The sequence below is a fragment of the Leiobunum rupestre genome, chromosome 4, assembly GCF_980474605.1.
Source record: "Leiobunum rupestre chromosome 4, qqLeiRupe1.1.hap1, whole genome shotgun sequence".
NCBI lineage: Eukaryota > Metazoa > Arthropoda > Arachnida > Opiliones > Sclerosomatidae > Leiobunum > Leiobunum rupestre.
Window position 1 is genome coordinate 2,091,530 of NC_143387.1, and position 25,258 is coordinate 2,116,787.

Sequence of the window (25,258 nt, forward strand, 5' to 3'; positions counted from 1 at the left end):
AACACAATCAAAAAATTAAAATATACAAAAACCCAATCGACAAAACTTCGGAGCAAAATTCTCCAATGGAAAAATATATAATAACCCAGACGATCAGGGCTAAGAACAAAAATATGCCAAATAAAAAATATATAATAATAACCTAATCGATCAAGCTTCAGAAGCAAAACAACGAATAGAAAAATACATCGTTATAACCCAATCGATCAGGCTTCAAAACCAAAATATGCAATAGAAAAACAAATAATAATAAGCCAATCGATCAGGCTTAAAAACCAAAATATGGAACAGAAAAATAAATAATAATAACCAAATCAATCAAGCTTCAGAGCCTTAATATGCAATAAAAAATATTTAAAAATAACACAATCGATCAGCCTTCACAACCAAAATATCATATAGAAAATATATAATAAACCCAACCGATCAGGCTTCACAGTCAAAATATCCAATAGAAAAATATATAATAATAACCCAATCGATCAGGCTTCAGAGCCTAAATATGCAATAAAAATATTTAATAATAACACAATCGATCAGCCTTCAAAGCTAAAATATCCAATAGAAAAATATATGATAATAACCCAATCGATCAGGCTTCAGAGCCTAAATACGAGGGGTTACTCACTAAGTAAAAATTTGTACACCTGATTTCTGATTCCTAAATATTTCCATGATTTCTACTGATTACAATATGATTACTGTGATAACCTTATTTCTATTTTTAATACCGTTGAATACCGTTGAATTCCGCTGATTTATCTTGAATACCGTTAAATGCAGGTGATTACCGTTGAATGCAGGTGATTACCGTTGAGTGCAGGTGATTACCGTTGAATGCCGGTGATTACCGTTGAATGCAGGTGATTACCGTTGAATGCAGGTGATTACCGTTGAATGCAGGTGATTACCGTTGAATGCAGGTGATTACCGTTGAATGCAGGCGAATACCGTTGATAACAGGAGAATACCCATGATTACCTTTGATTTCTTGTTTCCGTGGCGTAGGAGTGGGGGAATTGCCCTTTGAAATTACTTTTTACCAATATTGCCACAAATATTTAATATTTTAAAAATATTTAGTTAAAGGTTTTCTTAGCTTTTTCAAAAGCCCCAATTTTCTCTTTTTTTCCCCCTTCCAAACGAAATAAAAGCATTTCTACGCCCCTGCTCTTGAATAACGGTGAATTGGGAGTTTACCTTGATTCTCTGAATGATTTAGTTCCTTATTATCCCAAATGATATTTCAATGAATTATACTCATTATAAATAAATACATTCTTGACACAGTCCGCGACTGAGCCCACCCTATAGAAAATATGAACTTGTAATAGAGTAAACAAATTTATCGGACGCATCTTACAAAGTTATTATACTCGTTCTCTACCGCGGGTTTAACCTGTCTAATGAAATATGCGAGGCTTTTTATTTGGTTTCCATCTAGCAATTACTTGCTCTGCTGTAAATTTGTTATCAGTTCCGTAAATTGTTAAGCAAAAAGCTGGTGATCTCTCCTGAAAGTGGCTGTGCCATAATTACGTATGCCAAAGAAGCAGTTTTGTTTTTATAATTATGGTTTTCTATTTCTTTGGCAGTATTAGCTGGATACGATTAAACCACGGGTAAGCCCGTAATGGGGCTGGTTGGAAGTACGAGTCCTACAATTTGGTTCGAATTTGGGTCAAATTCCACCTTTCCGGTTATCCTGGTTGCGTCTTCGCTAAGCCAAATTTTTAACGGTAGGTTCTTTTCTAAAAAGAAATGTTTTTAATTCGTTCACACGTAATTGGCCTTCCACAATAAGCTGGTTCCGATGATGGTATGGCGGAATTTACTATTATTTGAGGTGTTGAGTTAAATTACTGTTCTTTTTAAGCAGTTGTTGTACCTCATTTAAAATGGGGAAAGAAGATGTAATTAGAGGCTGATTACTAAGAATTAACGTCGAAATTAAATTCCTCTTATTTCTTTCTGATCGACTGTATTTGGGTTGTTTCCATTTACTCATTTGAGATGGGAATTTATTTTCTATGACACGATAAGCCCCTACATCGAGCCATAGACCCCTTCCCCGACTTTAACTGTTCCTTTTCAATATGACGTCTTTTAACATCAGAATTTAAGCCGTTCTCTGGGCCCCGGTCCAGATGGACGTCACTATTTGTTAGTTTACGTTTTTGCTGTAGGTCTTTTGTAGCTTTATTTGAGTCAATTTCATCGCAATTGATAATTTCTGGGGCTTTCGTGTGGCTATTGCTTACGCTGATGGTCCATGAGCTTGAAGAACTTTTCAGTTTATTCGCAATATTGAAGAGTGACACTACGTTACTGCTCCTTGGAATTTTTGCTGTTGATGTGATGTGTGATCTTAGATGTCTCACGTAGTTTGAGATAACTCGTTTCAATTTACCAGTAGGTGTAACCGAATATGACAATTTAACATTTTTATCACAGATGGAACATTTTACTGTTGCAGAAATGTTCGTTGCATCTTTTCAAATGGTACTACCATCAATCAAAACTACCACTTGAAAATCCGTCTCGTTTACTCTAGCTAATATCTCAGCGATACTTTTATCGCTACAGTTCTTTACAAACTGAACTAATAGATTTTTCTGAATTTTTTCCTCATTAATAGCGTTGTTGTCGATATCTGATTGATTCTGTGGAAACATTTTGCAGATACTTAAATCTGGGATAATTGACTTTCTTTTACTTTTGGGTGCATTATGATTGGTTAGATTGAAAAATAACTGGTCATATTTAACCAAGTAATCCACAGGCTTCCTGTTGATACATTCTTTAACTCCTAGTAGTAAACGCTTATGACCGAGTACAATAGAAAAATTATCTGGCATTTCATGAAAAATTCCAAAGAAGTCTTCCATGTTGTCGGTCTTCTTTATAAACATTTTCATTGTATCACCTTTCGCGAATGTTTCCATGCTTGTAATATCGTCTTCCGTTAATGTCTTTAATGATATAGCATTATCCAACCCCATGAGTTTTGTAATGATTTCGATGTATGCTGGTATTTCTACTCCTATTCCATTTTCAATAATGGTCCAGAATTTTTTTGTCTATACAAATAATACAATTATTTTAAACACGCTCGGAACTACCTTACGAAAAGGAGGCATAAATTTTATTTTTTTATCAAAATTTGATCAAATATAGTTGGACCAGAATATTTTGGATAAAAGTATTAAATTATATTGGATCAAAATCCGATTGATCCAAATTTAATATTATAAATCAAAATTCGATCAAATCTTACATTATTAAAATATTTATAATCGAATTTTTATGTAATTGTTTCATAAAAATTTTATCCGGAAATAAAATCCTATAATTTAATTTATATCAAAATTTTATCCGGAAATTAAATCCTATAATATAATTTATATCAAATTTTATCCGAAATTAAAGTTTATATCAAATTTAATTCGAAAAAAATTATATCAAATTTGATCCTCGAATAAAATTTTTATTAAAATATGATCCAAAAATAAAACTAATATAAAAATTTGGTCTGTGATATAAAATTAAAAAATATAATCCGAAAGAAATGATATAAAAATTTGTAAAATAAAATTATTGATAAATTTTGCCGGGAAAAAAAACAATATAAAAACGCCGGTGTGGCCCTTTAAATTTGTATAAAAATTTGATACGAAAATATTTGGTCCCGTTTGGTCCTTTCCCCAACCTTTCTGGAAATGTGCGTTTTCAATTTTAAGAGTAGTATCGGCTTATTTATGTTTGGTACAACCGTTGGTACCACTTAAAATTATACTTACTTTATCTTGGTTTGATGAACTCGATTGCAGAGCGGGTTCATCCATTCTAATTTGAAAAGTAGTCCGAATAATATTTTTTTATTTTGCGGCACAATTAGCATTAATTCATTAAAACTAAACCTTCACCTAAACGTGCGCGACTGAAACACCACCCGAATTTACAAAAGAGCGATAGATACCTCGCAATTCTAAAGGCACACTTCCAGGAATTCAAAATTTTCCCGTATGAAAGAAAAGCTGCAGGTTTATCTACTCGGCTAGACAAAACCAGCTTTAAATGTTCCTATTCATAAAACAAATCGCGCCCACAAGGTGGCCATGGCCAAAACTACGAAGGGATGGTTTGGCCATTTTCTGGGAATAACCCGACCTCGCTTGAGGCCCCACTTCAAAATGATTCCACGTCGGGCTGTACGAATACCGGTGAATACCGGTGAATTCCAAAGATTTCCTTTGAATTCTGGAAAGATTTTCGAATATTATTGATAACCGATTATTCTCTTGGATTATTTTGATTCCGTCATCATCTTAATGATTACTATTGATTCCCAATTTTAGCAAGTGAATACCGTTGATTACAATTTGATTACTGGTGAATACCACTGATTTTTGATTTTCCTTAAAAATTATTGATTACTGAATTCAAATAATCGATTACTCAGTCATTTGTACACCTGATTACTGGAGTGAGTAACCCCTCGGTTTTTACATATTTAATGTTAGCTATCACATAGTACTAACTATTATTACTTAACATTTCTATTAAAGTTAATGGTTTATTTTCTTTGAGCTGCTTTTAATAATGTGTACATTGTTTATTAAAATATTAAAATAACCATTATCTTTTTAAATTAATTTTATTTCACTTTTAAAAATTTATTCCTACGCACGCATGAATGTAACACGATAAGAGCTGCAGTATCAAAAATTCCCAGTAAATTAATTATATAGTATTAATTATTATTTTAATCATTGTTAACTATTGTCAATTATTAAGAGCTTTACCGTTTAATAAAATTTTTAAATTGGTTCCTCAAAGATGAAAATTAGTATGATATCTCTCATGGTCTTTTGGAAAGATAATCACTTGATCAGTACCCTGCAAACACAAATCGTCCCTAGGACGTCCCTGCATGGTCCATATGGCCCAGCTACGACCAATCCAAAATAAGTCACTAACTCCAAAAGTAAGTTTCGGGGTGGTCTCTTATTATTTTGCTTCTAGGGTGTATAATTTTTCACTCTCATTCAAGAGTTCACTTAAAGCCCTACTTTATAAAGCAGTAGTTTATTTAGTCAAATTGTAACTCCAAAAGTAAGTTTTGGGGTGGTGTCTTTGCAGGGCTGGCCACCACCCTCCTTCGCATTGTAACCCGGCCACCCGAATTAAAGGCTTCAAAAGTCGCATGATGACTTAGGCCTAGGGTGGTGCCAAGGGTGTTAGCCTAGCTGACTATTTATGATTATTTATTTAAAGGAACGTATGATTCGCTGTTTTCAAAGTACATTTTGGCCGATACCTTTTTATTATTTTGATTTTAGGTTGTATTATTGTTCAATCTCATTCAAGGGTTCACTTAAAGCCCTAATTCATAAAGTAGTAGTTTATTTAGTCAATCTGTAACTCCAAAAGTAAGTTTTGGGGTAGTCTCTTTGAAAAGTATAGCGGAACGATCACTGTTTTCAAAGTTCACTTTGGCCCATTACGTTTTATTATTTTTCACTCTCAGTCAAGGGTTCACTTAACGCTCAAATTTATAAAGCGATAATTTATTGAAATGCATTAATAAATTAATATATAGCTTTCAAAATTAAAATAGCAGAAAATATGTATGGTTTGTAATATTTTTTTTAATTCACAATTGTATGTATTTAATATTTCAAATTATTAAATAAAGTTTCACCGATAATTTGACGTCGTTGCTGGCGCAAAATTAATCCAAAATTAAACCCCAGATGAACTATTAAAAATTCAGCTGACATCCCTAGGATCGTCCTAGAGGCTAGGTATGTCCATAGGCTCTAGACAAACCGGACATTTGGGCGTCTGTTAACGTCCGGCCGAGGTCAACCGCGGATTTTGGGGCGAAGGAAAGATCCGAGTGGGACGTCAATCGGATGTCCAAAAGCCGATTTTGTGTTTGCTGGGTAGAGATGTGGGTTTAAGAAACAGCGTTGCCAGATCAAAAATCTAAAATAATCGTATCTAGGCCAAAAAATTATCGATTTTCCTGGAAAATTATCGTACATTTCTTTTTAGCGCTAAATTTTAATTCATACATAAATGCGTTGAATTTAGATGATTTTTTAAAGCACTACAGGAGTTTTATTTAAGGGAAATAAACAAAATGTCTATTATCATTATTAACTGAACTTAAGATGTTTAAAAATGTATTAAAAATGCGGTAATAGCTAGGAGCAATAAACTCTCACTGAGGACTACGCGTACAGAAAATATATATAATTCATTTTTAAGTAGAAAATTAATAATAAAATATAAATCGTTCGTAGATTTTTAAAAAATCTAAAGATTATCGTACATTATAGTACGTTGAGGCAGAATTATCGAAATAATGGTAAGATATCGTACGCCATAAAAATTTTGATTAAATTATCGCACGTCTCATCATTGTTATAAAAATTTACAAGCTTTCTGTCACACCATTGTTATCGAAATAAACTATTGTACATAAATGGTAATTATTAGATAAGCGTTCTTGCGAGGGTATTCTTTCTCTATTTGTAATCAATATTACATTACGAAACTGATCTGTAACAATGTTTTCCCTTGTTCAGTTTTCATATTACATAATCTGATTCACATCCATCAAATACCAAAATGCTATAAATACAAAATGTAAATGTCAAAATATTGTCTATTTAATAAAAAAAAACTATCCAAGTAGCTTTGTGTTTTAATTTCAATATTAATGACCTTATGCAAAAATAACCAACTACATTGCGAAGATTCAATCTGTGAAATTCTACAGGTGATCTAATGCTGGGTCACTTTTAATGGGGATGTAAAATAAAAAGTTTCGCATTAGATTTAATAAAATCTTCCACTGGGAAATCAAGAGCAGTTTTCTCTGAGATTTATGTCTTTCACTGGTAGTCAACGAATCAACAGATTCCAATAACGTTTTTCAAAAGGTAACTAGTTGTCTGAAAAAATAGCATATTTAACTTGCTCACTAGAGACAGTTATACACCTTTAGCTTGTTATCTAAACCCTAATGTAATGGAAAATTAGAAGTCAATTTGACATAAAACAATTATACATTGTTTAGTATAACATATTTAAAACTATTTTTAATACCGTTAATTACATCCAATAATATAGTAAAATATCCTACAGCAAAGTATTGATCTGTTCTATTTAAAATATTTGTAAACATAAAAACTTTTTATATTCCAACTTATGGCTTTCTTTTACAAACATAAATTTTAGGCAAAATTTGCCCTGTGAGGCAGAGCAAAGGGACAGCTATTAAATAAAAAGTGCTTTTATCAAAGCAGTTGCAAGGTTGAATTAACGGGGAGTACTTGAGATCTATGAAGGCGCAGATATTGAAAATGTTTTAGGTTTAAAGAGTTTTGTTTTTGGAATTTTCAAAAGCGAAATATATTAATAAAATAATTTCCATCGATTTTCCTCACCTTTTATATATTTTAAAACCTTTCCCTTAAATTTGAGCCTCGAAACTGTAACAGTAAACTGAGAAAATTTTTAATTGTAAAGGATTACGTGAAAAATGACAGTATTTAACTTCTAAATATACATATAGAGTAGTTTCACTCAAAAAGCATGGGTGCCGTCGTATCACGTGACACTGAAATCACTGTATAAATACATATATAACAGAAACTGAATTAGAAAAAAGTCATAAATAAAAGAGATTTGCAATATTTTTAATCAAGACGGTGTTCAAGTTGACAGAGAAAATTTGGATGTAACTATAGCTTCTATTTTCACAATCAACAGATGGCATTCTATTCCTATAGAGAGCCTGCAAGTGCAAAGAGAGCCGTGTGTCTTGCCCTGTGGCTTAGAATAGATAAGTCATGGTTTTTCTTCCAATAACAATAAATTCTAATAGGCCTTTCTAGAAGGAAACATGGCGTTTTAATGTAACTCTTAAGTCTTTTTTTACTACCAGCGCTTACTCGACTTGTGTGGAGCTTCAGATTTTCATTAGGCATGCCAATACTGTGTAAAGCTCCGTGTTGTTATGTGTAATTCTACCATCGATTAATGAGGTTAATTAATAGAGTAGTATCGCTCTGTAGCTTTGGGCTATGGCCGCCATTTTGAGGGCAGGTTTTTATCTATAGGAAAAAGCATGGGTGACGTCGACATACGTCACGCCGATATTACTCTATTCATGATTCTACTTTAAACGAAAAGTTTAAAAATGCAGACTATGATAGATAGAAATTAGTATATGGCTTATATAACATCGATTTAATTCATCAAGATAATTAGCTTACATAGAACGTTGCCAACTCCTTTAACCGTTTAATTTCTTTAATATTCATACAACATTTTTAAATTAATTAGGTTATAACTCATTACGAGTACTAATTTGCAAAATAAATCTGCACGAGCTAGTTACAACAACGTAGCAGACGTCTATCGGATTGAAAATCAACGCCAGAAGCCCAGAAATAAGCCTTTCATTTGAAAATTATGGTGTCGTATCCACTATCAAGCAATGTAGCCTACCTCGTACTTTTGTCTTATTCTTTCTAGATTTTGGTCATACAGCCCTATTAATTTATCCATGGCTAAATGCACGTGATTTTAAAAATTGGTTTAAATATTTCGATTAGAATAGAAAAAATTCAGAACTAAACACGCGTACTCATTTACCATTAAAATTTTCACAGTTTACTGTTACAGTTTCAAGGCTCAAATTTAAGGGAAGGGTTTTAAAATATATAAAAGGTGAGGAAAATCGATGGATATTATTTTAGAAATATATTTCGCTTTTGAAAATTCCAAAAACAAAACTCTCTTAAACCTAAAACATTTTCAATATCTGCGCCTTCATAAGTCTCATAAACTCCCCCTTAATTCAACCTTCCAACTGCTTTGATAAAAGCATTTTTTATTTAATATTGATATTAATTTGATGGGGGATGTCATTCTCATACTAAATTCAATTTACAAGTACAAGCCCCACAGGATTAGAAAAGTAAAATAATATCATTTGAAGATTTTTCTGGTTACAGCATGGCCAAAGAATTATTTTCCTGCTCAATTTGGGGCGCTAGATGGCACACTTTAGGAAATAATCTGACGCATGTTAAATACCTACACTTAGCTAGTCCCAATTTTCAAATTTATTGTGCATTTACTGGTTGTGAATTTACGTACAAAAATTTCGAATCTTATAAATAACATTTGTAACGAAAACCTAATTGCCCCCGCGTTAACGAAACAATTATTTCATGAGGGTTATGAGGTTGAAGTGGAACTTTATCCAGAAAAAGATAGAGAAGAAAATTTAATTGAATTAGAAAAATGTGACGTCGAGTACCAAGAAGCTTGGCTTATGATAAAAATAAGAGAACATTGTAAGGTTCCTTTGTCCATTGCTCATGGTATTTCTGTTGATATATCAAACTTTTATGAAACTTATTCTAAGACTTGCTACATTCAGAAGCCCATGACGTATCTAAACCAGTATTACATATCTTACGAAGCGAGCATCACTTAAATTCACATAGTAAAAAAACATTAAATCTAGTTGAAGCGAAAGAATATTATTTAGGGTCCAGATTTGTCAAAAGAAAATGAATAAGGGATAGTTTTATGGTATTACCCTTGCTGTCGCTTTTTGAAATGCTTCTAAAATATGACGTTATTTTTGAGTACATAGTACAAAACCAAAATCTTGACAGTTCTAAACCGAATTTAGCGGTTATCAAGATGGTGAAACTTTTAAAAGACAAAGCTTTTTAAATAAACTTAATGATAGTAATACGACCATACGTTTGATGTTTACTTATTTTTTAGACAAAGATGAGATTTGTAACCCATTGGGTGGTAAATTATCAATAGTTTATTTTACGATAGGAAACGTAAGCCATTCAAAGAAAAGCATAATGAGTCAGATATATCTCGCTGCTAAAATTACATATTCAAGATATTATTATTATTATTCAAGATCTTTTAAAACTACCAACAAATGGCTTTTTTAACAAAATATAATGTCAATGTTACTGGAACTGTTTGCTACTATTTGTGGTGACAATCTGTCTAGTCATGCAATAGGCAGTTTCACTCAAAATTTTCTTAGTATATAATCTAAGATTTTGCATGGCACGTAAAGAAGATATTTCTTCCATATTTGACGAGAAATGTTTTAATTTAAGAACCGAGCAAGTGCATACTTATCATTTGGCTAAAATTAAAATTAACCCTGATAAAAAAATGTATGGCGTAAATCGGGAATCCCCTTTTAAAAACCTTCCACATTTTAAAATAACTGAATCTCTTATGATCTTTTTGAAGGCATTGTGCCCAAATTTTAAAAATTTCAATTACATAAATAGTAAAAGATGGACACATGTCTTTAGATATAATTAACTGGGAAATTAAAAAATTTAACTACGGTGAACTTGAACAGAGTAATAAGCCAATACCATTAAATAAAAGGTTGTTAACACCCAAGGAGAAAAATATCGGTAGGGCGTCCCAAAAGAAATGCCTCTTTTATGTATTGACATTAATATGTGGGCGGGCAGTGCCGAAAGTTACGAATACCGGATATAAGTACTACAGCTTACCGAGATAATTCAAATAGTAATGACACCCATTATCTTTGAGTCGTGGCTTCCTTATTTAGAAAAAAAAATTAAAGATTTTTGTGATCAGTTTAAAGAAGTTTCTCCTCATTCATTCCATAAACGCTCTTTCTTATTCACTACGCTAGACTCACTGATGAATTCGGGCCCCTTATTAGATTTAGGTGCATGCGTTTTGAAGGGAAATATCAATATTTCAAGACTTTAGCTGCAAAAGTTCGAAATTTTCGAAATATTTCCAAAACTCTTAGTCAAATAAGACATCAATATGTGCTTTCTTGTCAACAGAGCGGTACTAAAAGCTTTGAAAATGAATTTGACGATGGAAATCCAACTAAAAATTTACTATATAACTTTCCAGAAAGATGAGCCATCTTATGTTTCTAATTTGAAATATATTGTTTGTGCCAAAGTTAAATATCGAAAGGATTATATCTTTAATACATCCTGTACAACGGGGCAGGTACCAGTTTTCTTTAAATTGTTTGTCTTAAAAGTAGACTTTTACTATGTTATTTGTGTTATAAAATACCAAAATATGAAAGTCATTTAGCTTCATATCATGTGGAAGATGCGGGTGTGGCAAATCATTTTCTAAAATGAAAATTTAAAACACTGCCCACTCCATATCTATCATACCCAAAAAATGGATATGTAAAACTTGAGCGTTGGGTTTTTTTTAATAAATTGTTATTTTTAACAAGTCAGAATAATAAAATATTGTAAAGTAACGTTTATTAATATAAAACTTGGTTATTGATTATTCCAGAAAAATGAAGGAATATATATACCACGTGACCTGCCGTGAATCAAAATTACTGATAACTATTGATGCAAGCTCAACAGTTTTATTGTTAATTGAGAAAATTTCAGTCGAATTTTCCTGCCCCTTAAAATGCCTTCAACAGTTTTAACCTGAGTGGGATGATTGGTTCATTATAAAAAATAGTGACAACATACCAAAGGATAAACCGAAGTTATCGAAAATATTCAAATTAGGAGTGAAAATGGTTTTGGCAGGTATGAACTTTTGTACGTTGTCGAAAATATATTTATATACCCAGTTCTGATCACCCCATTATGTCTACGTTTCTACAAACTTGCGATGAAGTATCAATGGATGTTGAGTCTGATGCACACGAAGAAAAACAACTACCCGTGGATTACAATTTACCAACTTTTCCAAAGGACATTCAAATTTTGATCGGGGAAACAAACATATGTAACGCCAGTTTTTAAGCATATCCAGCTGTAAAATTTTAAATGGTCAACTTCGTAGTTTCTAGATAATTATTTGCTTCTGGTAGTTTTTTTCTGTAAAATCAATTTAGTTTTAGTTGGGAAAGTTTATTATTCATTACTCTCACTGAGTGGTTCGCCTAAAGCTTTATTTCATACTGTTATATTTTACTTTTGGAATTCCAAATTCAATATATAAGATTTGCAGTGTATTCTCCGAAAGTTAGGGAAGGTTCGCTGTTTTTAAAGTTCATTTTGGACCTGTACATGTTTCAATTTAACTTTTTAAGTTTATTATTCATTACTCTCACTGAACGGTTCGCCTTAAGCTTTATTTCATACTGTGATATTTTATATAGTTAAATTGTAATTCCAAAAGTAAGATTTGGATAGTTATTAAAATGAAGCTACGAGAAACAGCAATTTCAAGAGTACATTTTTCATCCGATAGTCTTAATTTTTTTAAGGAATAGTATTAAATGGCTTAGTTTTATTTTGCTTCTGATTTAAAAATTAATTTTATTGTTTTTTTGCATTTGTATAAGGAAGGTTATTTAATTTTTTAATAGTTTAGTTCGAAATTTATGTTGTTATATAAAAATTAAATAACTATATAAGTTTTTTAATTTATATGTTAACTGCTAATACTTGAGTTTCCAACTTTCGAAAACCTATTGTAAAAATTTAATAACCCTATATAATAAATTTAAATTCTTAATTTTTATGCAGAGTTCATGTTATTACAATCAAATTGTGCACTTGTTGCTGGATTTTTTCCATTATCTTGTATTTTAATGTTTTGAATAAAATTTTAATATCAAGTTCGGCTTTTTAAATTATTTGTTCAGAATACGATATCCAATGAACGTCCTAGTTTCATCCCCATTTAGTCATGATTGAACCAAATTAAAGGCCCAAAGACATCTCTAGGTTTTATAGATAGACATCCAGGGAAGACCGCCGTAATCGCCGTTGGACGTCCGAAAACTCGTCCCCGGGACGTACTACGGCTATAGACAAACCGGACATTTGGACGTCCTTTAACGTCCAACCGACGTCAATCCCGGATTTTGGGATGTCCTACGGACGAAGGCAAGATCCGAGTGTGACGTCTATCGGATGTTCAAAGGACGATCTTGTGTTTGCTGGGATATTTACGATCGCTTCTCTCAACGGCTTTGTCGAGAAGGTGGCGATACTAGGAAGAGGTATCTCCGTAGGCCTGGGGTCGCTCTACCTATTGTGCCCTTCTCTTGTCTTTCACTTCGGAATTGGCGGTAACTGCTTTAATTTATCCCCTTCTTGAAATATCTATTGTTGAAAAGTCGAACCCTTCAAAACTATCTCGTCCTATTTTTAGCACTCGTTCTCTAAAATATATCTTAGTTATTCTTTCACTGTTTGACATTGCCTCCAAGAAAATAAGGATTGCCAAGTTATTGCTAAAATTATTTACAGTGTTCATTATTATTACGTTTGGGTTTCCGAGAATTCCGTGCCTAGCCCCGCTCTCAGCCCTTCATTTGCGGGTGCCATAAAATGTGTGTGGCCCATATGCCTGGGTCACCCCCATTCACCAATTGGGCAAATCTAAGGTCAGCCCCTTGAACCCTATTCGGTCATGGCGTCAAACAATTAGTGTGATTGACAGGGACCCAAGACAAAACCAAGGTGATGGAGCCCGAATCGTCAGACCGAGAAAGAGTGCGGATCGAGACACCCGGCAAGTGCGCGAAGATAAAATATGTGCCTCGTTGAAAAATACAAGCTTCCCACTTACACAGGGTAATCAAGTCTCGTGCCCTGCTACGAGACCGGATGGTTCGCGGCGATTGAGCCAATAGTGACGGCTCGTGTTTGAAGAGCTGTAGTGCGGTGTCTTGGTGATACGCGATGCGTGGCGTGACGACTGAAAACACACAGGTCAAGAAATCGGACCGCGGCTGATGGACCGTGTACTAAGTATGAATGTTGTTTTGTGGGCTAGGAGAGCTGGAAGCGGTTACAGCGGTTGGGCTGTTGTAATTATTTACTGGTTTAGTGTGTAATGTATTACCAGTAATTTGTAGTGTGCTGTATGGTTGTTAGTTAAGTGTTTTATAAGTGTAGCTGTTTTGTGTGTTAGGTTAATTCGTATTTTCTGTTTATTAAATGCTGGCAATCCTTATTACAGTTGTTAATGAATCTAGAAGTACGCTTAAACCCCTATATAGCAGCTATGGCTACCCCAAGTTTTGAAGGGTACCCAACAGACCCGGGATATTATTTCGTAATTAGAGCAACCCAAGTTAAGTCGGCTATGGCTTACCTATAGTTAAAGATAAAACGTTACAAATAACATCTTCCGAAAATATAGGCCAAATATTACCAATACTTTATATGAATCTATTCGGAAATACAAATTGTAAGATTCGAAATTAATTTACAAACTATATATTATCTTGAATTAACTGGAAATATATTATTTGCAGGTTTCTTTCACATGATGATAAAGTCGAAGTGTGTTTTGAGCTGGTAAAAACACCGATATTTCTCAAGGACAAAAGCAATATACGGAGCAGCACTAGATGTGTATTATATAGGTTAATTACATTTGATTAGAGTTTTCGAAATGATTTTTTTGTCATTTAAGGATTCCTGGTATCATTCTATGGACCAAAAGTTTCGACATGAGCGCATGACAATGACAAGCGTGAAAATAGTCACTGACAGTAAACAAAAACATTAATATTTGAATAGAAACCGGAAAAGAAACGCCTTTGAATCTACGTCAAATACTGAGATATCTAAACGGAAAAGAGAAAAACACTATAGGGTATTTTTCTTAAAATTTACTACTTACATAAGTCTATAAATTATCCAAGTGTGTCACTTACCTATCACCACTATATTCAATTTTTACTCATACAAGTCCTAGTCCCCTGGTCATGATGAGCCCGTTCCAGATGCCTCGCTGAAGCCTAGGGCCACCATGCGCGAAGTTTCAAAATGCCCTCGCTGGAGGTTCTTATCTTTTTAAGCGTGACGTCAAATTTACGTTATTAAAGAAAATATTCCCTTTCACTTGTTTTCCGGTATGGACAATGTAGTACAAACATCGACCAAAATCGCTATCCTTAAACAATCAAACATTATCGCCGAAGTGATAATATTAATTACAATTTTCTTCCTTAAGTGTATTTTTCGGTATTTAGAAAATGTTTCGATCTCAAAGTCGTTATTTTACATTTGCGTATTTTGGGCACCCTTATGTTAGCAATTGGATTATACAAAAATGTTTAATTGGTACACTTATAAAATATAAATTTCTCTTAATTGCTTTGTTTTCTAGATAAATGACGGCAAACAACGGGTTTTTTTTCACTATTCAACTTGTGAAATGACGTCAGTGTAGGCCCAACCAATGGGAAATAACCTTTACTTGCAGTTTTGATCACGAGACGGATTAATCTTTAGTGCGTAGAACTGTTATCTCAGAGAGATAGCCAATAGAATTTGAGGGTGTATCTTAGTTCCAAAAGATCTTGCTAGAGGGTAGCCATGATATGACGCCAATGTTTTTTTAAACTTGAAAAATGACGTCAACGTCAACCAATATGAAACAGCCCTCAGTTGACGTCTAAGACTAGTGAAATATATTCAACACGTGGTAGTTCTTAGTTCTCAAAGATCTCGTTAGTGTAGCCATGGATATCGAAGTGTATCGATTTGAAACTTTTTGTCACTAGAAAAGCCCACACGTCACCAAAAACAACTATAGCTGCAGCAGGATTTTACTATATTCAACATGGAGACAATGCACGATGTTACAAGTGCCACGGCGTCTTCGGAAATTGGGAATAAGGAGATGCTTTTCAAACTGTTCGTCGATGGATAATTCACCTCCAAAAAAGTACCCACACAAGAATGTGACATTCCATCTACGAAAATGGTAACTACTCTCGTCCGCGAACGCATCTCACCTGTACCTGAAAAATACGTTTGTGATTGTCCCTCTTCTGTCAGACGATATGGCAGTTAGATGCTACAAATACGTGAGGTAGAACTTTTTTAATTATTATTACAAGTTGCGCTTGTATAAGGTAGTTTTAAACCTTTAAAGTAAACGAAGATCGGATTATTTACTTCATTGGTTAATAACGTCGGACTAGACGTAGAACCAATATTACGTAATCATGTAAACAAAGTTCTAAAGAAAACAAATTAAATGTAAATAACTTGTTCTTATTGCTCATATTTTTGCAAATTGAAATTCTGGGGTTTGGAAGCGATAACCAATTCTGGAGTTGGGGGAGGGGAAAAAATATATAATAGCGATTGGAAATTTGGGGTTCGGAAGCGATACCAAATAACAAAGTTTGGGGATGGGGGGAAATCCATCCTCCAAAAAGCTTCATGGGGAAAACAAATTGTATAGAATGAATTCTGGGTAACAAGGGGGAGAGAGTTTCGCGATTACCGTCTGGGGATTGGAGACGTGGGAAGTGTAGCGAGTCTAGAGAGGGGGAGCAGAGCGTATCTGGCTGTTACCGTCTGAGGATTAGGGTGGAATTGGGAGGAGTGTAGCCAGTCTGAGGAAGGGGAGCAGGGATAATCTCGGTATTACCGTCTGGGAATTGGGGGTAGAATTGTACATCTATGGCAATCTACTTCACAAAGAGAAGCCTGATGATCATAACACTTAACTTAATTTTATTGTTGGAAACATTTCACATTTCGAAGTTAAATTTCAATTCGATTTTCAAAAATACAAGAATAAAAAATACCTAAACATTATAAATTGTTATAATTTTTAATCATCAATTTTTTTTAAAAGTTTGGTTTTTATACGTATGTGTTAAAAATTGTGTTTGTGATGTGGCAAAAGTCTGGAGCTTATTAATAAACACTGAATAGCAAAGTAAAATATAGATTTGATACTCTAATTTTGGTGGATCATTCAGGCCAATTCCAGGCCTCAGAACTAAGTTCAACAATTGTTAAGAAATATAAGCTGTATCGCAATTAGGTTACCTTTTTGCACATAAATGATGTATATATATATAACAAATATTACGTATTATCACTTACAAATTGTCTGTAACAAGCGTTAAGGTACAGATGATTTCTTTAAATAATTGTTTTTAAACATTTAAAAGTTTCAATTAGAAAAGTAATAATGGACCAAACCAAACTTATTTGTAAAAACACGAATATATAAAACAACTTCTTCAGTGGTAGAGGCTCAATTTTCAAACTATCGTGAATAGAATAAAAATCATTTTTAAACATATAGAGATTTTTGAAAAAGTTAATAATTCCATTTTCCGTAAATCGTTCAATACTGAAAGAAAAGAGTTCAAGGGTAATTAGAAACAAATTACTTTTTCTGTTACCAATGTTAAACATTGTATTTTGATATTATATATCATTTTTAGATTTTGTTTTGACATCAATAAATAATTTTAAAGCTTTATCAAATTATTGTATTTACTGCTCAATAAATACGAGCGCCATCTTTAAAAAATAAATCGACTAAAAATCAAAGCCAAAACGGCCTACTCTAAACGTTGTTTAAGCATTTCGAATTAAAAGTGTATGCCTTAAATTAATGAAAAAACTTTAAATCAACGACACTTTTTTAAACTGAGAAACAGCTTTTAAAGGCTCGCAGACGATATCAAGATTATGTTAGCTTCATTTTCTTAATTTATTGCCACATTTGGTTTTTTTGAAATTCAAATAGTGAAATACTGATATTCTATGGCCACCACTCCAATGTGAATGCTTCTAGTGAGTACACTCGTTCAGCAGCAACCGCTATAGAACTTTTAATATCATTTCTGCTCGTAGTTCAAATTTTTTGGTGTCTTGACTAAAATATTCCAAAATGAAAGAAATGCTCTGAAACGATAATGTTATTTAAGCTCTAATAAGTGATTGAAATACTAAGCTATAAAGATTTAGGTGTTAAGTGGGTAGTTTTAAGAGTATAAATCCATGTTCAGCTTTTGAATTCACGGAGGGAGTTGGAAGAGGGTGGGTGTCTTGCAGGAGACGGCAGGTTACGGTCATTCAACAAGTTCTAGTGTTAGATGTTATCCAATTTAATCGAAGGCCCTTCATTTTTCAGGGATTTTTAAGATTTTGTCTCTATAGAAGTCCTGGCCCTTAATGGGTCAGAGTGTGCAATAACTGGTGGCTTTACCGGGGAGTCGGGGTCTGGCTCTTGTAACCCGTAAGGGCGGTGGCGCACTGGGAGATGTTAGCTCCGTCCAAATGGTCCTATCTCCGACCTCCGACTTCGGTCAGGTTTGGGCTGGATACTGAACTTTGGTTCAGGCTAACGGAGAGGGTCCGTGCAAACTGGCGGCCTCGGCGGATTGGGTAGCCTGCTGTGGGGCAGCGAGCCTCCGTATGATGGCATGGCGGTCCTGTTTCCCGGCCTTTTGGACTCCCACCGGGATCTCCGGTGCCAGCTGTGCCGGGTTACTTGAACTGCTGTGTGCTCGTCGTTCCCCTTTAGGAGCTCTCTCCAAAGGGTTTGATTCTTTACCTCTGTAGGTAGGGTGTCGGCTGGAGTTGCTACAGCATCCATTCTTAATCCCACTGCTGTGTGCGAAATGGGGATTAGTCCACCCGTTGCTGCTCCTTATGCTGGGTTGAGTGGCTTGCGCCGAAGGTGCGACCACCAGTAGTAGGGTGCTGCTACCCATGCTGGATTTCTCGCTATGATGATAGGCCTCCGGTGGTATGGTCTCTGTTACTAGGTACACCGGGCTATAAATTCTGACACACTGTATAGAAGTCCTTTACAAGTATTCAAATACTATAATGGTTCCCTATACTAATGAAACCTCAATTTATACACCAAATCGTTTTTAATAAATATTATATAAAAGTTTCTCTAGGCTGAGACTGAAAAATTATACATTCCGCGTTTTCAGAACTATTTCTTGTGATCAATAACTTGGAAATGAAATACGTATTTACTAATCAAAATCCCTTTTAGGTATATAACTAGAAATGTTTGTATTTACAAATCCGAGATTGTCTTTAATCTCTTGATTGGCACATGTAGCTTTGAACAAGATGATAAAATTTTACATGTTCATCGATGGTTTAAATTTAACGCTATATGTCTTTCAATTCGGGCCAATCAAGACTTAATTACATTTTTTTAATTAATTTTATTTCATTCACTCTTTTATTATTATAAGAACAACTACTGATAAATAACGTGAATAGGTAGAATAATCCATAATAAAAAGTGATAAAAAAACTAAATACATTTAGTTTTTTACTCGAAAATCTATTTGGTCTGAGATTCCCGTATTTATGTTTACTCGTAGACCTATTGGTACTAGTAATTTGTAAGTTTTAAATTTCTTAAAACTTGATTAGGGTTTAGCTTTTTTGTCCCTTTTCAGTATGGGCTACTTTTTGCGCTTTTTTTTTATTAACTTAACAAAAAGTACAACTAGGTTGTATCTGAAGATAAGAAAGCTTGAGAAATGCAGTTAGTTTAAATAAAGTGGATTCAATAGACTTGCCCTGGGTTGTTTTAAAACTTGAGGTTTCCCACGTCGAAACATTTAGCCACTGCATACTAACTTTACAAATTTCATGATAATGGCTCTATGAGGAAGTTAATATTTCATTTGAATTGGGAATGTTTAATCCAATTTATCGTGTCAATGAAATAGGTCGCTAAGCGCACATGTATTTTTCTCGGATTTTATTTTGCATGCTTTTAAATTTAATATTCTCCATTGGTCAGATTTGTGTTGTTTTCAAATGTAAGCGGTTTAACTGATTTTGAGGTCTCTTTCAAGTAAATAGAGTTTAAGGTGTTTCTTCCGCTAACTCTTTGGTAAAATTTCGCTGTACACGACATTTTCGGTCCGTCTATCCGGAGTTACAGTTAATTTGACGAGTATTGCTGTATAACAAGCGTTCGATAATGGCCACCCCAATTGCAACCCCATTATCGAAGAGCATTCGACGGATCTACATCAAATCTTTGTTAACAGACAAAGAGCTTTCAATTTACAACTGACCAGAATTGTAACTGCAATAGGTCAGGCTGCCAACATTCTATCTTATGTCGCCTTGTTCGACCCAGCTGGGGACTTTACTGTGCACGAAGATGAATACAAGCACCCGACGTAAAGCTGTGAACATATTGCTCGTTAATGAATCTAATCAAAGAGCACGAAACGTCCCAGTTGGACCAGCTAGACCCATAAGTTACGTTTGATTACTCAAATTAGAATTTTCAACATTTGGCGGAGGGAGCATCGATGGCTACCTTTCCATTATCTTTTCACGGCAACAGTCCATAAAAAAATCGCTAAAACGAGCTCAGAATTTCAGTATTTGAAGTCAACGGTACTAAATAAAGCTGCGCTCCTTATACAATCCATTCCAGTTACTGATTCTAACTATTTTAAACTTGGGAAATCTTGACCATAACACGTTACATGGCTTTTCATTCAACCTAACGTAACACAAGAATCTTCAACTGCTTTGAGAACACTCATCGATACTACAGCCGAAGAAAGAAGAGTGCTCAAGGTTCATAAAGTTCCAGTAAATCATTGGGATGCGTTACTTCTACATCTTGTGAAAGGAAAGTCGGACCAAGAGTCTCGCCAACAATGGGAGCTGCCCCTGAGGGGGGTGGAAAGACCAATTTTCAAAGAATTGAGAATTTTGCTCGAGCAACGGGCTAAGACTCCGCCTACGAATACAACAACCAAAACAAAACTTCATTTTCTGTTTCACTAAAGACCGACTACCAAGGGACACCATAAAACTCTGCGAGATACTTGTACGTTCTGTAGTGAAGGACATACAATCTATAGATGTCTGAAATTTCTTAACGCAACTACAGAAGAACGTTGGGACATGTTGAAGAAGAGTTCATTGTGTTTTAACTGTTAACGTGCTGAACAACAAAGCAATTAATGGAAATCTGGTCATTGTAGAAAGTGTAACTGAAGCAAAACACACTTTTACATACAAATTAAAGTTGAAAAGAACGCTCTTTCACTTTTCAGTTGGCAGAATTGGTGAATCCAGTTTCAACACCTCCCGAGCCAGTGTCATATTTAATATATCAGATATCAATAACACATCGGAGGTGATGGTATAATCCATGAAGGATCTAATCAAAGACTCAAACAAAACGCCATATGTGCCTCATAACGCTGTTTTCAAAGAAGATAGTACCACCACGAATATTCGAGTAGTTTTTGATGGCTCCACAAATTCTTCAACTGGTGTTTTTTTCAACGATACTCTCCTTGTGGAACCTAAGCTACAAGATGATTAGGTCAATCTTATGATCCACTTTCATCAAAATTGAATTGTTTTAAAGGCGGATATTGCAAAAATGTTCCGTCAAATTTGGGTACACCCAAAGGACGTAGATCTTCACCGAATTGTTTGGCGAGCTGATTTTAACGAACAATTGCAAGACTATCGATTGCTAACCTTATCATACGGAACGGCATCAGCCCCATATTAAGCAACCAAAGTTTTGTAACAACTAGGTCCAGACAATTGTGAAGAACTACCGTTAACTTCTGCAGCGTTGTAGAATAACTTCTAGGTGGACGATCTAATGTCTGGCGCAAAAACATCGCAAAATACTTTTAAAATGCATGCGGAAATCAGTGACGCAAACTTCTTAGCAGGGTTTGAGAAATGAAAGTGGGCGTTTAATGATCAATCATTATTAAACGTATTACCTGACAGCATGAAAAAAAAATCAAACTTCTTTAAGTATCGAAAATAACAAATTAATTAAAATATTTGGTCTTTATTGGACTCTATTAGCTGATCTCTTCTTGTTCAGCGTTACGTCACCAGAGTCAAGAAATTCAAGAAAATTGATCACGAAACGAACAATCTCATCTGACAAAGCCGAGATTTTCCATCCTTTGGGACTTCTGACTAACGTAATGATTCGAGCTAAACTAATGCTAAATGAAATGTGAAAAATTAAATTAAATTGGGACAATCCACTTCCGCAATCACTTTGGCGACATGACTACACAAGTGTTCCTGACCACTGAAACGCTTTATCGCTTGACTTGGAAAATGCGCTGACAATTACATCAACTGTGGTACCAAATTCTTGGGAGCTGATAAGGATATTAAATCATTCATTTAACTCTTGGTGTCACAAATAACAACGAAAAATTGTATTGATGGCTGGCTGATGGGGGAATTAATTGGCATTTTAACCCACCTGCCACTCCGCATTTTGGAGACATTTGGGAAGTAGGGGTGAAATCAATGAAATTTTATTTAAAACGAGTTCTTGGGACAACCATTCTCAACCAAAAAGAATCGCAAACGCTCCTTTTTTTTAAAAAAAGGGTTCTTTAAATTCACGGCCATTGCCGGCTTTAAGTGCAGATCTAAATCACTTAGCGGCATTGACACCGGGACCTTTTTTAATCCGACACGCGCTCACTAATATACTTGAACCAGATTTAACCTCCAAAAAGGTAAGCCGTCTTTCGCGTTGGCATTTGGGCCAACAGGTCTTACAGCACTTCTTTCGACGTTGGCGGTACGAATATTTGACACGCCTGCAACAGTGGCTTTTATGGAATACGCCACAACAAAATCAACAAGTTTGTGAATTAGTCTTGCTCAAGGATGAAGATCTACCCCCCAGAAGGGGGAGAAAGGCAAGAGATGTTCTACTTAACCCGAGAGAAGACGACCGAGTTCGAGTCGTTACATTTAAAACAGCTGACAAAACATTAAAAGACTCGTCATAAAATTGTGCCCTTTTCCCTAGAACTAAGAACAATCACTTGAGTGAATTTCATTTATATCTAGCAACTGCCAGGCGAAATATTGTAATGTGTAATTTATTTTGTACTCATACATCCAATATTTATTTTAAAATTATTATTTCAATGCGGATGGAATTTTTATTCAAATGTATGGATTCCAATAAGCCGCTAAGCGAACATGTATTTATTTAGGCGAAATTAAAGAGTGCGCGCGATAATATAACGCTTTTTCACGGATTTAACTTCGCCCGCTTTTCTCCAACAGCCAATTTTCTCTTGTTTGCAAAATGTAAGTGGTTTAACTGATTTTGAGCTCTCTTTCAAATAAATAAAGGTGTTTCTTCCGCTAACTCTTCATAATTTTTTGCAGTACACGACAGGCAAGGTGAGATTTTATCTTAAATATCTAATATCAAGATCAAATATAATATGTTTTATCCACTTCGTGCATTAAGTTTAATCAACTTTACTTCTTAAATGTTCGTTTTTCTACAAAAAGGTAACAACGTTTTAAGTGAACCTCTCACAACAAAGGTGGAGTAATAGCGCTTCAACCAAAAAAGGTCACCAGCCTCGTGATTGCCCAGTCATAAATGTTTACTTTCTGTGTATTTACAGATCAAGATTATTTTTCAGCAAAAAGGGGCTGCTGAAAGCTGCTCTTGCTAACCCCGTAACTTAATTAAAATTTTTGCCAAAATTGGGATAACTTACAACCTCACTGAATTTTTACATACTAGCTCCTCTGTTATTCATTTACCACTTAAGCTGGTCAATCATTTGGCTCAGTTACATCAGATCGTTAAAATTCGGTAAAGTTTAATAATATGTGCTTTAAATTGAGGGAACATTAAAGTGCGAGAAGCATGTTTAGACAGGAAAGTAAGCTGTAAGTTGTTTCACCTTTCAATTTATTTAATTCAGTGAACTATCCTGATAACTAATTTGAATGATATTTTAAAAACACCACTTTTAATTATGTTGGTGGTACAACCTTAAAAAAGTCGACAGTAATACATAAGTCATTTAACAATATCTCTCGTTGTATCAGTGGGTTGTCGTCCGCACCCGTTTGAGGTTCACGCGATAATTAAAAATGCGAGAGCTCCTCTGCAACGTTTGATTATTCTATACGCAATGAGTCAGAAGCAAAGCATTTGTTTTCGAGTCATGATAACCCTATATCTATCGGGATCGTAATTCTAACATATTTGTGGCTGCCAATTGACAAACCCTTTATACTTAAGCTACGTTACGGAAATATCCCCTTTCATTTTTATCTTCGCTAGCAGAAAAAGATACAAAGTAAAGACATATATTTAAAACCAATGGGGATCGTGGCCCACAAATTCGGAGAGACATGGGAATAACTGAGATACTTTAAGGAAAAGTGTTGACGAATTTAAGAGATACAGACAGACTGACCAAGAAAATAAAGATTTTGAGGAGAAGAACAAATTATTAAAGGGAAATACTTTTGAACGAACAATTGCCCTCAAACTGTTTATTCCGTAATTATTGTTTACGTACTATTCCGATTGATAATCGCAACGATTTACGAAAACCATTGTAATTACAGTAAGCGTAAATGGACTGTTTAGCAAATGTGAGTAGTATAACACACGACAATGCTTTGGAATATGTGTATTAATTTGTTAAAGCTCCTACGAAAGTAAATATATGCAATAATTAGTAACTTATGTTTGCATTCAATAGTTTTATCTTCTTCTAGATTTTTATAGAATGCAAATGCAACTTTTTAATAAATACGCTCACCGGTAGTTTATCTTTTCCTTGACGTCGAATTTCAACCTCCGGGCGATAACGCATCCGAATAAAACGTAATTAAGTTTTTCTTTCGAAACGTAAAATTCAATTTTTTTAGAATTGGGAAAAACAGCCAATAATAAGTAGAGAATATCATCGAAAGCAATTAAAATGGATTTTCCAGCCATGACGTTATTAAACTCATTCACAATATCAACGATCTTTTTATATCCTTTCATCTGCCAGCATCGATTTGCAATTTCCTTGTGAACCGCTGACGGACTTGTCTTAAAAATATTTAAAACAATAATGTACGGATTATTAGAACAGTGTCCGAATCTTGATAATTATTCCCAAACTTCATTTAGTTTTTCAACAGATAATCTCTTAATTTAAAGCTATACGTAACACCTTTTTATTAGAAGAATATGTAGGCTGAAGCAGTACAAGGACGATTGTTTTCATCCTCTACACAGCTTTCTTGCAATAAAAGTTCATAAAACGTAGCAGCAAGTAATACAAGATTAGTGTCGTCCTGAAGAAGTGGTTAAAATATCGGATAAGTATTGTTTTTACTTTTACTACAAATGCTTTTTAAATTAAAAAAAGACCTTCATCTTGGATTTCTCCGCCAAATTTTCTTGGAACTGAAATAGCATTATGAAACTAGTCCGCCCTCGACAGAGAAAAACTGCTAGAATATCATTATTAAAAAACCCTATTCGTATATTTAAAAACTAAAAGTTGAAACAAAAGGTTTTAAGGAAGACAACGAAATAGACTTGTGCACAAGCATCTACAAGTTTATTGAAACTCGATGCAGCTTCGGCTTCCTTCATTATG